Genomic DNA, 13,017 nt, shown 5'->3' with positions numbered 1-13,017 from the left:
AGTTGCACGGTAGCTGAAACGGTGGTTAGGCCGCTAAACGTGGTTGACCGCCAACCGCGCTTGGCAACCTCGGTTTAGTGTACCCGACGCCTCTGAAACGGGCAAAATGACGGACGGTATCTCTCCCGAGTGCAGCGCTAGCGCTTCGCCGATATCTTCCCAAAAGTGTGTCATTTGGCCTGATGAGACCAATGGATGTTTCAATATATTTTGCTACAACACATAACACGTGGTTGCTTCATCACGCGGATACATCCATATTTGCCTTTCCTATGCGCTAAACAGCCCAGCCGTGAGCATCAGCTCACGGCACCGCTGTTTAGCACACTCCCTTTCTTGTTCCGAGTCCATGATAGCTTGAACGATGCGGGCCTGCTTTACAAGCTGGTCGTGCAGCTTTCTTCGCATTGCTGTGGACATAGTCCTGAAAAGCCGATCGTCCCTGAGACACCACTCCGGGGGGTGAAGACCTATCGTGAAGAAACTGACGATGGTTCACAAGAACTCGGACACAGAAAGCAGAATACAAAACACACTGACGACGCAACAAGTAAAATAAGAAGGTGAACAAGATAACAAGACACGCGATTTCACCACAGACAGAACACGGAACGAAACGGGAACGTAGATACGACTTAGAAACGTAGGAGAGATAGCGGCTTGTGGGGAAACGAATTTAGTCGGCCGTAAAAACAACTCTACAGCCGATTGCGACCAGCATTTGCAGATTATTCCCAAATTAGGTTAGATACGAAACCAATACGTGCAAAACTCAGTCTAGCACATTAGAACTCTAAAATATGGCGATTGTCCTGCTCAAAACTGAAATTTTTACACCACTGTAATGAAATTTTGCAGAAAAATAATTAAAATGAAGCCTGTACGCAAGCGATCGCGTGACACGTCGTCATGCCATTAACCGTGAACAGGATAGCCCGTGTAACTCTGGCGGACTGCGGTTGGCGTTAAGCATGGTTGAACGAGTTGGTTCGGTTGGTTGAACCATGGTTAAGTTTAACCGCGTTTACGCTGCCCGTCTAGCTGGGTTTTAGGAGCAATCAAGTAAAGGCTCACTCAAGCTAGGCCAACCCGACACCGATTTCGGTCTGCCACCTGTTGGTGACAGCGTTTTTTACGTTAGTGTCGGTGCCTCTGTCACCACCGACCGCCGGCATATTGTCGGCGTCGGTGCAGTGTGACAGAGCCACCGACACGAAGGAAAAAAACGCTGTCGCCGACAGTCGGCACACCGAAGTCGGTGTCGGGTCGGCCTAGTGTGAGTGAGCCTTAACGAACGGGTCAGGCATACATATATAGTCGTTGGCTCGTGGACGACAAGTTCGCTTAGTCACTACGGGAGTTTCAGCGTAAGGAGGGCCCTATTAGAATACATGTCTGTGCCGCAATGGAAGCTGCACAAACTAATAGTTTATGTTTTTAGAATAATAAAGTGAAATGGCCAGGATCATAGTGACACGTGGACTTGTTTATCTTTTACGGGTGAGCGCTTTTCACCGTTTAACGAATCTGATCGCTCTGTGCGGGACGCACCCGCATGTATCGGAAGTTTGTCGAGTGTTATCGATGCTTCTGTTGTCGCGGAAGCTGGTGTAATCTGATTGCATGTGCGACGCGAATTGTGTAGAACTTTCGGGAAGACACGCGGGCACCACCGATTACTCTGGAACCTTCGATAAGTCGTGCATAAGAGACGACGCGCTTTACCGGCAGATCAGATTTTCGACGATTGCCTAGTGTGTTCGCCGCTGTCCCCGTTGTTTGAGTGTAACCTGCTTTTGAGGGCACAAGTTCGCCCAATAAAACGCTAGTTTCGTCATTCCCAGTTTCGCTGCTTTCTTCACCGTCACTGTTACGTGACAGTAGTATGCGGAAAACAAGGAACAAGCACGTTGGTCGACTCATTGTTTCTTTATGTAGGAAGTGGTGAATTGGTGGGTGAAAGCGGGTAGCGGGAGGTTTTGGGGGAGGGGCGAGAGAAAGCGTGCTGCACGGTTGACTTTGTTGCTTCTCAGCAAAAATATCAAGAGATAAGAATATTTACGAGATGCCTCATTGATTGTTTGCCGGTGCGCTTCCTACTCTGATTGCTCATAAATTCTTATTTACATGCAGCCTACGAAGAGTTTTGTCTCATACCGCTAGACTTGAGCGCAGGACGTCTGACAGGCTGCCAACATGAACTCATGCGCTTCACGGATGCTATAAAAGCGGTCCAGTGATAAGAACACCGCCTAAGGCCCCCATTTTTGTTCGTTGAAAGGCGTCCGATATAAGTGCAAATCTTGAATGTTACGGCTAGTGTCATTAATATATTTGCCCTAATGCGCGCCAGTTGTAATCTGTGAAATCGATTTACCCAGTGCCTCGAAATGGCCCGCCATTTCCTTTTTCTGTTTCCTACGTCCTTTGGTCTTGCATTGACAGCGTCCGATATGGTGGAATAAACTTGCCTCATTTTCTTTCGATCTCCGGCATTTCCCTGCCAAGGTAATACAGACCTAGACGATGTGCTCTCTCGAATGCCACCCGCATTGCTCTGCCCAGCAGCCCGTCATTTACGATATCAGCTCCTTAGTTGACCTGGCGAACGTGCCATCAAAACGTGCAGACTCGTTCACCAAACGTATTCCGACGAGACGACAGCAGTGATAAAACCACAAAACGACCATTGCCATAAGCTCTGCATGCTCAGATGGCCAGCCCCATCAGGCGATGCCGGACGGAGTAGGACGACCGATTCGCCGGTCCGGCCAGCGATATGCGGCAACACTACTGCGAATGTCTTTACGTTCTTGCGATCGTCATCGACATCAAAGAAAAAAGAACCGCCTTCACGATGAGAAAGGATCCCGGGGATCCTTCGCCTCCTCTAGCTCGTCCTTATTTCTCCAAGTTTGGACAGACGCACACCTGTGAACGGGTGCCAGAGCCATCGGAAAGACCGACATCGTCGGGAGAAAGTCAGCGCGGGATCTCAATAGAAGGGCGCCAATATGACCCATTCTGGTGGAATCCTGCATTCAGGTGATCGTTCCGAGCCGATGCTCAAGGCAATCCGACCTCCTTGATTGTGACTTCTTTCTACGGCACGTTTTGCTTTTCCCGATGACCGCCGTCTCCACCAAGGAAGTATAGATAGCTGGACCTGGTCGGAAGAGAAAGGAAAAAGATATAAAGAAAGTTCATTCAGATGAACAACAGAAAATAAGAGTGAACGGAGTTTGATAGCTGGTAAGGGACTGTAATGTGAAGTCAAGCGGATGACAATGCCTGTATGTGCTTTTTTGTGCGAGAGTGGCTCTTTGCCTGGCAATGCTCCTTCTGCTAGGGCTGTGGCATTATGTGCAAGAAACATGCTCTTGTAACCTCAGCCACAATGGGCTTCTCTGTAAAGCGGCGTAATATCTCAGCGCATCATAGTTTGCACCACTAGAAAGCTGCGTGCGACTCTGAAAACTCCAGCAAGAGCGCAACTAAATCTGCGGCTGATATTTCGCAGCTTTAGGTACACTTGAACGATTAGTTATCAGCCAACCATTCGGCCATCATCCGGAGCTGAACATCCAAAGATTTGCAACTATACAGTGAAGAAAACGTTGGTCAGTAACGAACTGTTATTTCAACCTTTATGAAAGAACTCAACAAAAAGGAGAACTTGTCAATGATAATCCTTTATGCTTGAACGTGCGTTGGGCCTCTTAAATTCTTCCTGCTTTTGAAAACCTAATGTAGACGCAGAGCTGTCTTCGCTTTCTGGAATGTTACCTTGGTCATCTGAAAGGCAACTCAATTTCAACACCATCCCGAATTCTGTTAACTACAAAGCAGCACCACCAGTTGAAAAGGGTAGGGTAACAACTTCTCACAAAAGAATTTTCGCTATATTACGTTATAATATGGCCCTTTCAGCATCTGTTCAATGCTGCTTGTGTGAAAAGGCATTTCTCGTCGAGCAACAGCTTATCGCCGAGGAGCTTTAGTTTCAACAGCTTATCGCCGAAGAACTTTAGTTTGTTTCTGCACCTAGGCGGCACTACCCGCCAACGCTACGAGTTCCATGTTTCATGCAGAGTTCATGTACTTTCAATAACAGTGCAGTAACTCCTTCCACACAGGAACTGTAAGTGCCTTTCAGGGGTGCACAAAAAGTAAGTGTACAGAGCTATCAGTGGGCTCTTCACTGCTTCTGCAACCCCGGGTACCGTGCACGTCAGTACTGTGTACAGACACAAGATTAGGGCGTTTAAACTGGTGTTATGTGCACTTGCTACAAAAATCTGCATGTTTGTACAATCTGTCTATATACCTTACTGTGCCTTAAGGTAATTTTTTTACTGTTATTATTTTATTAGTGCTGACCTGTTTTCCAATACCTCAGTGGTAGCCAGCAACGTAAGCGTTGTCAAATTCTCCTAACAAATAATCAATAAGACCGTTACTTTACTATTGTGATCGCGCAGCGTCATCGCACTGTCATAACCCTCCCTTGAGTGAAGCAACCTCCCTGACATAGTGGGCGTTTTTTCTTGGTTATCTTAACAATGTTCTCTCCAGTTTTCTGTTATCGTTGTTTCAGTTTTCGTAATTCGCTCTCTTATTCTGCGCCCGAACGTAGTTTTTTTTTCTTCTTCTATTTATTTCTCTTTTTTCATTTTCCTTGTTCTCTTTTTCTTTGCGAATATTGTTCTTTTTGTTTCAACAGGGTTATGCACACTGCGGGTGATGCTATTTTTAACTTCCTCATGCGTGTTTACTGGAAGCTTTATTCGCGTCCAGCTTCCCCTGTCTGCGAATGATGAATTAACCGGCGGAGAAGGGGTAGTTTTTGTTTGTGGTGCCTAAGTTTTCAAGACAGACAACAGCCTCATAAAAAGGCGGGCTTCATCAAAGCATACATTGACAGCAAAGGGACTATCGTCGTCCACCCTTTGAGCAGGAGGGGGTGCTTGAGATCATGCGTCTAATGAACTGCGCAAACCCTATAGTGCTCGCGGCGGAGATGTATCGGGAAAAAGCAGTGATCGCGGCTAGTGTTGTCCGTGCTGCTGTTATTCCAGCAAAAGTTTACGTGTAACGTCCTGCGAGGCTATTAATCATGCCAGATAAAAGCGGAATGCTGTCTTACTCGGGGGTTCCCGCCAGGTTCCAAACACTCGTATAGAGCGCGTGTTCTTGCGGACTCATGCCCGAGGCGACGCTAGCCGACTCTTCTTTGATGAAGAAAACACTAAACATAGCCATTGAAGTGCCATGAATGCGGCTTGTAAAAGGCGAGTTTACAAGCCTCACAACAAAGAAAAAGAAACAAAAAATATGACTGGATAAAAGCATCGCGTCGAGGTAATGAACGTGTCATCCGTGTTCTCCTGTAATCAAAAGCTTCCCGCTGGCTCGTATTAGTGTGTATTTCTGCCTGTTTATCTTTCTTTCCCCCCGCTTTTGGTACACTCAGTGGTAGTACGTGCTGTTCCAGCATTATTTCAATATGCAAGCATGCGTTATGGTTTAATAACGCATGCTATGGTTTAATAACGCATGCAATTAAACCATAACAGAAGCAACCTTCCGTTATGGTTTAGTAGCGAAATTGTAGAGGATTTAAGGGGGCTTGAGAATAAACCAAATCTATGGTAAAAAAAAGGAAGCTTGGTAAAACAAGCTCATTATGTTTTCTCGGCGAGAAATAGGGCGTAAGAAACTGTATTATATAGCAGCATTATTGCCCGAAGATAATATTATCATGATCTTGATTTCCATCGTTACACAGCACCGCGTTAAATGCATTACACGTTTAAAATTCTGAGACCATTTAAAGTAAGCATGTATTTGGTAATCTTTTGTTCGGTAATAACCGTCTTCTTTGAAACACAAGATTATTGCGTTGATAATTTAATAGCTTCGAAACATTTCTTATTATGCGCCATGTATGTTTCTGTTCACACTAATATATAATATATATGAAACCTTCTTCCTACAGCGAACAAAATTATAAAGTATGAGTTGCATAGAACCCAAGTATCTTTGACGTTTTTCCGAAAGGCCTCTGCAATAAGACTGGTATTGTTGTGGTGCGGACAAATTATGAGGAGATGTGCGGTTACTGACGTACTACACAGTAGGTTGGGGAGATATATAGGTGGCGCATGAGGTCGTCTAAGGTGCGAGCTTTTTTTGCATAAAAAAGTGAGTTACTTGGAGCTGTATTTGACTCGGTGAGACAATAACTCCATCTTCTTCTTTTAGTCCTGTCATCTACAACCACACATTCAATCATTCAGCTGTGGCGAAAAGAATACCAGTGAACGAGAATTCCGGAAGGAAAAGTAAGACGCAATGGGAAATGATCCAAAGCTCTTCACTTAGAAGTGAAAAAACTTAGCGAAACACTGAAGGGAGCTCAAAAACGCCCACGACATACGTCTTGCTAAAGAAATCGGAAAATGACTGCAAGGAAAAATGCAGCCTTAACGTACATTCCGTTGAGCGCTGTTTTGCCTGCACGAACGTTTTTCAGATATGCATTTTTTTGTTCTTCTTTAGGTGACACATTTCATTTACTATAGCAGAATTTCTCGCTAACGAAAGAAGCACGTGCAAATAAGAAAATCTAAATAGATGCCGAGATACTAAGAACAAAATCAGCCCTAACATGAGCACCACCGAAAGAGCAGTTGCTGTTTTGGAAACACTCATAAGCAAAACGAAGCCCCGTGTACCGTAGAAAAGAGATGACAGACGTCGCACTCTAAGGCGCCGCTCGGAATTTGCATGAGCACTGCAACAGTTAACGCCTTCTCTCGACATTAGTTGTCGCTTATTTTTTCTTACCTCCTGCGTTTCAACGCAATTGCGTACATGTTTCGAGCTCGGCGCACAGGTTCCTGGCACAGACCCCTGTTGTGCGTCGCTTTATCTTTCTTATTTTTTTTGGGGGGGGGGGGGGAGGGGGGAATTACGCCGGCACTATCTGTGTGCAGCTCCATGGTTCCACATTTATCGGTATTTGTGATGGCAGTTTTATTTTACCTCCAGCTGCTTTTCCCTGTTCATTCCTCGCCCTGCTTTTCTTCCTCCAACTGCGCCGAGCGGCCGCTTTCTTTCGAGTCTGCCGTGTTAACTCTGGCGCGCTCTCTGCGTCAAGGCCCAAATGGGCGCCCGTATGCTAACGCGTGGCTAAGACGACGTTAACGAGCAAGCGCTTGGTCGCACCTCATTAGCAACACCACACGTCACGCAGTAGCAGTACTTGGCGGTTCCCAGTGGCCGCAGCGTTGGTACGTTCAGCGAGGTCATTTATGGACTTTCCGCGTGTGCAAACACGTGCGTAGGAAAAACGACAGTGGCCGCGAGAAACTGCGCTTGTTCAGAGCATCGAAATAGATCAATGCATAATACATGAATACATTTTGTTGACTGATAATGTCGGTTAGGGCAAGTGTGGCGAACGGAAAGATAAGACAATAGTTTGTAGCGCTATCTGCAGTCACCGGATGATGAAAGCGAAGAAATGCGAGCATGACAAGGAAATGGTGCTCGTCGCGTGCTAGGCACAAAATGCGTCACGTAGCTGGCTACAACGTCAGCTCATGTTTGCTGCTTCTCGGCCTGAGGTCATGTTATCGACCCGGAAATCCGATTCGTCAACATAGGACGACCTATGACATCTCCTTCACAACTCATTCGTTACTATTTCTTCCGAATTTTAACACAGAAACCTTTTTAGATTTAGGCCTTTTAAAAGTTTGTATCCTGTTGGACAAGATTTTTTATGAAAGTGAAAAAGAAAGAATTTTCAAGAAAGTTTTGTCGAACTGGCTAAGTGTTGAATGGCGGGGGAGTTCTGAGGCTAATCAATTATGCTAACCTCTTTCAGGTTACAACATCGCTTTATAGCTGTTTCTTTTTTTGTTGTACTACCTTTCATGAAGCGGTGCCGCTTCACCTGTAATAGCGCAAGTGACGCCAGGGCCTGCATATAGCCAAATCCAGCGGTCATTTAATGTCGCTCATTCGAATGGTTTCAACGCGTCTTAGATAATGTTACCATCGAATGTTTTTCATTTATGTTTTGCTAGAAAAGCATCCATATTTTCCTTTATGAAATTGTCTCTGCTTCGCAGACAACGTGAAATCATTAGAAGAAGGACCCAGTCGTTTTTGCCCGATAGGCGGTGCTCTGTCCTGATTCTCTCTTATTTTAGTGCCTGTAAAGCGGGGTTAGTCTGATAGGCACTGAGTATTGCGAAGAAGAAAACGGGCGTCAGCGTTTGTTGCAACGGTTAAGACGAGAATGAGACGCACCCCGCCGAGCAATATGATAGGAAGCACCCAAGTTGCTTTCAAGAGGTCGTAGTGCCTGAACGCACGCGCCCCGCATATTACCACCAACGGCAAAACCACATTTTACGTATTCACGCGCAAGACTCTAATGCAGCTATCAAGAGCGATCATAATTCAAAAGCAAATTCGCGATTTCCTGTCCCTACTGCACGTGTCCGCTTAAGTGCTAAGGAGGCTAAATTCTGTTCGAAGAAGAACGCGACTTTTCAAATATTTGATATTGCTAACATGCTGCACATGTATGTGCAAATAACCCATCCGTGGTAACTACTCTCTTTTTGGTATGTCGTAAAACTATACAGACGTGGAAGAATTGCGTAATAAATTCCCGCAATATATATGTAAAAGATAAACACTCATATTGCCATCACTCATTGTCTCTCTTTTGTCTCTATTTTGGGTAGGTGTACCAGCAATGAGCTGTGCAGAGGATGCAGAATTAATTTCAGATGCCTGTGTTTGGCGTTTCAATACTGCTCTCCGATAGCTTAGTGAGCGCGTCTGGTGCATGTCGCAACACTCGAGTATTCACTTATTTTTCTTCTCGCATTGATGCTTAGTATGACTCCAGTAAATTGTCACGAACTGCTCCTGTATATACTGGTATCTGACAATGAAGAAAACGTAGCGATATTTTGGCTTTCAAAAGAGGCGTATCAGTTTTCCGTGCAGTCTTGCTTCCTAAAGAGCGCTTACGTTCATGTAACGACATCAGTCGTAAGAAAGTCAATTTTATTCTCTTCTTTAGTTTCTAAAGGATGTAGCACGAAAAAGTCGTCGCTTTGCAGACATTTTAGCTTCCTCAGAATTTATTCATTTAAGCAATTTGGCAGCGACATGTCAGAAACAAAGAAGGGGGTAACACTGCTCAAGTAGCCAAACATGTGCACACCTGCTACCAATCTCTGAACTTAAAAATTCGTAAAATCCTGCGGACACAACACAAGAAGGGCCATACCATACATTTCTTTCAAGCTTGCCCTAAACTAACAAGCGGCAGCAATATTGGAGCAGCAAGGACTGACAAGCAACACAATGATTTTATATCACAATGACTTTTCCAGCTATTGCCGATATTGCGTTCCTCTGCAACCTGTCTGAGTAAACCTCTTGCGTTCTTTCACCATTTGAAGACTTCCAAGGGAAGGTTCGAAGGTTGACGGGAAAATCTTTTCGCCAACAAACTGTATTTTTCCTAAAGGTTGACGCAAGATTCCTAAAATCGTAAAACGAGCCAATATTCGTAACACTTCCGCAAAACTTGGGAGACTTGGCAGGTATGCCTGTGCGTCGCGGCACGGTGAATGCGAGTAGCACTTTCGAAAAATTCGTATTTGAGTACTTGAGTAACACTGCCTGTGCACAGCAAAACTTGTTGCTGGGCTAGTTCGTTATTATAGACTATGAAGAGATACCACGTAGAACCGACGAAGGCAAGAAGGGAGAGGAGACACGGACTAGTGAAAGCTTTGGCCTAACCAAATGTTAGTTGAATATTCGCGTCACTCTTACTAAATACTTAACTACCTAACTACCAAATTTACTGCCTAACCACTATTACTACCTAACAAGCTAGCTAGGAACTAGAAGTTTGTTTACCAGACTAAAGAATTACTTAGCAGGAGTAACAAACTAACGTAACTACCTATATAAATGAAAGTTAGTTGAAAGTACCTAACGAATACTTAACATAACTAACCTAATAGAACGCCGTAGCCGCGAAGCCAACATGGTACGTACTTAATATTTTCTACAACATACATTGGCGTTCAGATTCGATTTTTTAAAGAATATTTTGTCCATCAGTTCAGGATTTTAATAACTGCTACGCCAATGAATATTTAACATATTTTAGGGATGAATGTCTGAAAAGTGGTACTAGCCTTAGAATTTCAGCTAAGCATACGTCTATTCACTAGTGCTGGTTCCAGATTCCAATATTTGACGTCTCCCCTAAAGAACAAAAGTAGTGAATCTGACTCTGCTTCCTTAGCTAATTCAACATAGAAGTTTACCATACAGGTATCCTTCACGTCTTCCATACATCTGGCTTGAAAAAGACTAACCAGTGGTATACTTTACGTTAAACAAAATACCTTCGGAAGAAAAGAAATTGTAAAAGAGTGAGCCAATAGGATGAGTCTTCTTATCGTTGCATTCACTAATATTTTTTATCTCTTTCAGGACACTACTAATGGCCCTCACAAGGCTGCTGCTGTAAGTACACTTTGCATCCTGCTTTTCTTTTCCTTCGCGCTATATATAATCGCATTCTCACGGCAACAGGCAGAACAGTGGCATGACGTTACCAGACTGCAATACAATATGGCGTCTGGTTGGCTATTCCGTCGCTCAAATAGCAATTTCTGTCTAGAGGCTTTCTGATTCTGAAAGCATATTTAGCGCCAGCAAACAAGGACGGAAGGGAGACGACACCACCTGCCGTCCTTGTTTGCTGGCGCTAAATATGCTCTCAGTTTACCAACACGCCCAACAATTGGCAATGCTTTCTGATTCACACCAGACGTCCACTAGCACGTGCAATAAATGTTTTGTTTTAATTTATTGCGGCCGCCTTTTTTTACGTACGATTTTTGAAAGAAGACTCTTCAGAGTACAAGCTTGGGCTTCACCTTTATATGAAGTATCGTTAGATTGAAATAAAAAGTACTTCCTTTTTCCTTTGTATTTTTCCTTTCGAAAAGATCTAAAATGGAGCTTAATTCTTAACCCTGTAGTGCCCTACGTACAATGTTTGGTACGCTGAGTTGATGCCTTTTAATTGCGATTTAAGCACAAGAAACATAGCGCACAGCACATAGTTGCGTTATTAGTATGCTGTAGTGAAGCTTCAGCTGTGGATAGTTCTGGAAACGAATTGCTAAATATGTACTAATAATAACATTGTTTTAATAGATATAATACTTCTATGTTATTGCAAAAGTGTACTCTCCATTGTCAGAAATAAATGCGAGTACCTTGTTGCAATTTTTCGTCAGGTAGAACGGTGTCTGAGAATTAAGGTTTACCAGTTCATAAGTACGCTCACTTAAGCCGAGCTCTTCTCGCAAATCTGTTCCTCCAGCCTTGCCGTAAGGAGGAAAGCAAGCTGAGTCGTTACGCAATCTTCGCTTTCTTGTTTTGATTTGCAGAGATGCTTCTAAGCGCGACTACGGTTGTTAGCATCAAACGGAGTGAAATCTCGGCTGGCGCAACAGTCGCTCGTTCTCGATAAACCTCATTACATCAACAGCGAACGCCTTCGCGATAAGGACGGGGAAAAATATAACGCGAAGCGCAACGAGTGGTTAGCAAGGAACGACGCTACAGGAAACGCGTCGATACCGGCAATGCGAAACTCTCTGTTGGTCAATAAAAGGGAGCGTCACGGGGAAACAATAGAAGGCAGGGAAATGGGGTGCACGGAGGGCGCGGAGGGAGCAATGGCGTCCGAACCGCGATTTGCTCCCTTTCGGCGCGCACCGCACGGGCGCTCTCCCGACGCCCATCGAACAAATTCGCCAGTTCCCGCGAGTGATCAGCGTTGCAACCTCGTCCGGCGCTGTTTGCACGCGCTCGAGTTCACGCGCGCACTGCAGCAATCGCTGCGTGGCGCTGGAGCGAGTCTAATCAGCCGTGTGCATCTCCTTTCTCTTATTTTCTTTATTTGGTATTTTTTTTTACCGCACCGTCGTTTATTTTGATTTGTTCGTCAGAAACACCCTCCTTCCGCAACATTACCGTTCACGCAACGTGGTCAGAAGCACTGCTAATGAGTATTCGATTCCGTTTTCCGCAGAGGCGCCTCTGCTACAGCCGTTCTGGGCCATAGGAGCGAAATGAAATTCTTCAATTCTTTCTTCTCGTGTGTTCATTGTTGCGGACCTTTGTCAGGGCCGCTTATAGTAGGCTAGAATTTGGAAGCATCAGGCGCTGCAGACTGACTGGACGAGCTAGTGGTTCTGAACCGAGGCAGGGCTTTGCAGTCGATTGTAAGCACCTATAACATTCATGTTCTACCGCATTATGTCTCCATAAAACGCGTAAGGACTAATGCGCTGCGCTAGTTGAGGCACCTCATTAAAGCAATCATTAGATTCCATAGGGCACCGCGCCACAGTTTAAGCACTTCATTATTCAGAAACCATACAGTTCCCTTTTTAGACTTACCGAATTACCAAATCACGGTTTGCGCCGCTTTCTCTTGCTTCATTTAGGCTCACTTGAATGTTGGCGAAACAGTGAATGAGTACGGTAATTCATGCACATAAATGCGAAAATTTTTGTTTTATTACCAGGCACTTTGCTGGTAGCAGTTAGGCCTTTCGTGTATTAGCGAGTAAGAATAAACGCATGGCTCAAGAGAGTGCACAAATATGAAAAAATGGGCGACAAAGCAGAACATAACTGTGGTGATTACCATAGTGCGATTATAAGGAGAGCGGCACCTAACATTGTAGGCTGCTACTAAAGCTATTCAAAATGCTCAAACTTGGCTAGAACATGTATGAATGCAGGCAGTAGAAATTTACTTTAGGTGTCCCGTTAGAAGCCAGAGCCTATATGCCATGGTATCTCGGGCAATTCTGGATTTTCTTTTCAAGCTGCTTCAGTAAACTGCCATTAAAATTATACTGTGCACGTGTGTGATTTAAA

The 13,017-nt window shown here is 44.6% G+C and overlaps 1 protein-coding gene across 3 annotated transcripts in view; it reads left to right on the top strand.

Annotated features, from left to right (window-relative positions):
• The window catches only part of LOC126531630 (nephrin-like), a 372,938-nt gene that overhangs the window by 198,891 nt on the left and 161,030 nt on the right, over nucleotides 1–13,017 (top strand). For all 3 annotated transcript variants that reach the window (XM_050179245.2, XM_055071313.1, XM_055071315.2), the window contains exon 3: nucleotides 10,546–10,578. The gene's annotated coding sequence lies outside the window, so the exon portion shown is untranslated. The remainder of the gene's footprint in view (nucleotides 1–10,545; nucleotides 10,579–13,017) is intronic.

This window comes from Dermacentor andersoni, chromosome 5 (genome assembly GCF_023375885.2).
Source record: "Dermacentor andersoni chromosome 5, qqDerAnde1_hic_scaffold, whole genome shotgun sequence".
NCBI lineage: Eukaryota > Metazoa > Arthropoda > Arachnida > Ixodida > Ixodidae > Dermacentor > Dermacentor andersoni.
Note: the sequence above shows the minus strand (reverse complement) of the source record. Positions and strands in the feature narration are given on the sequence as shown.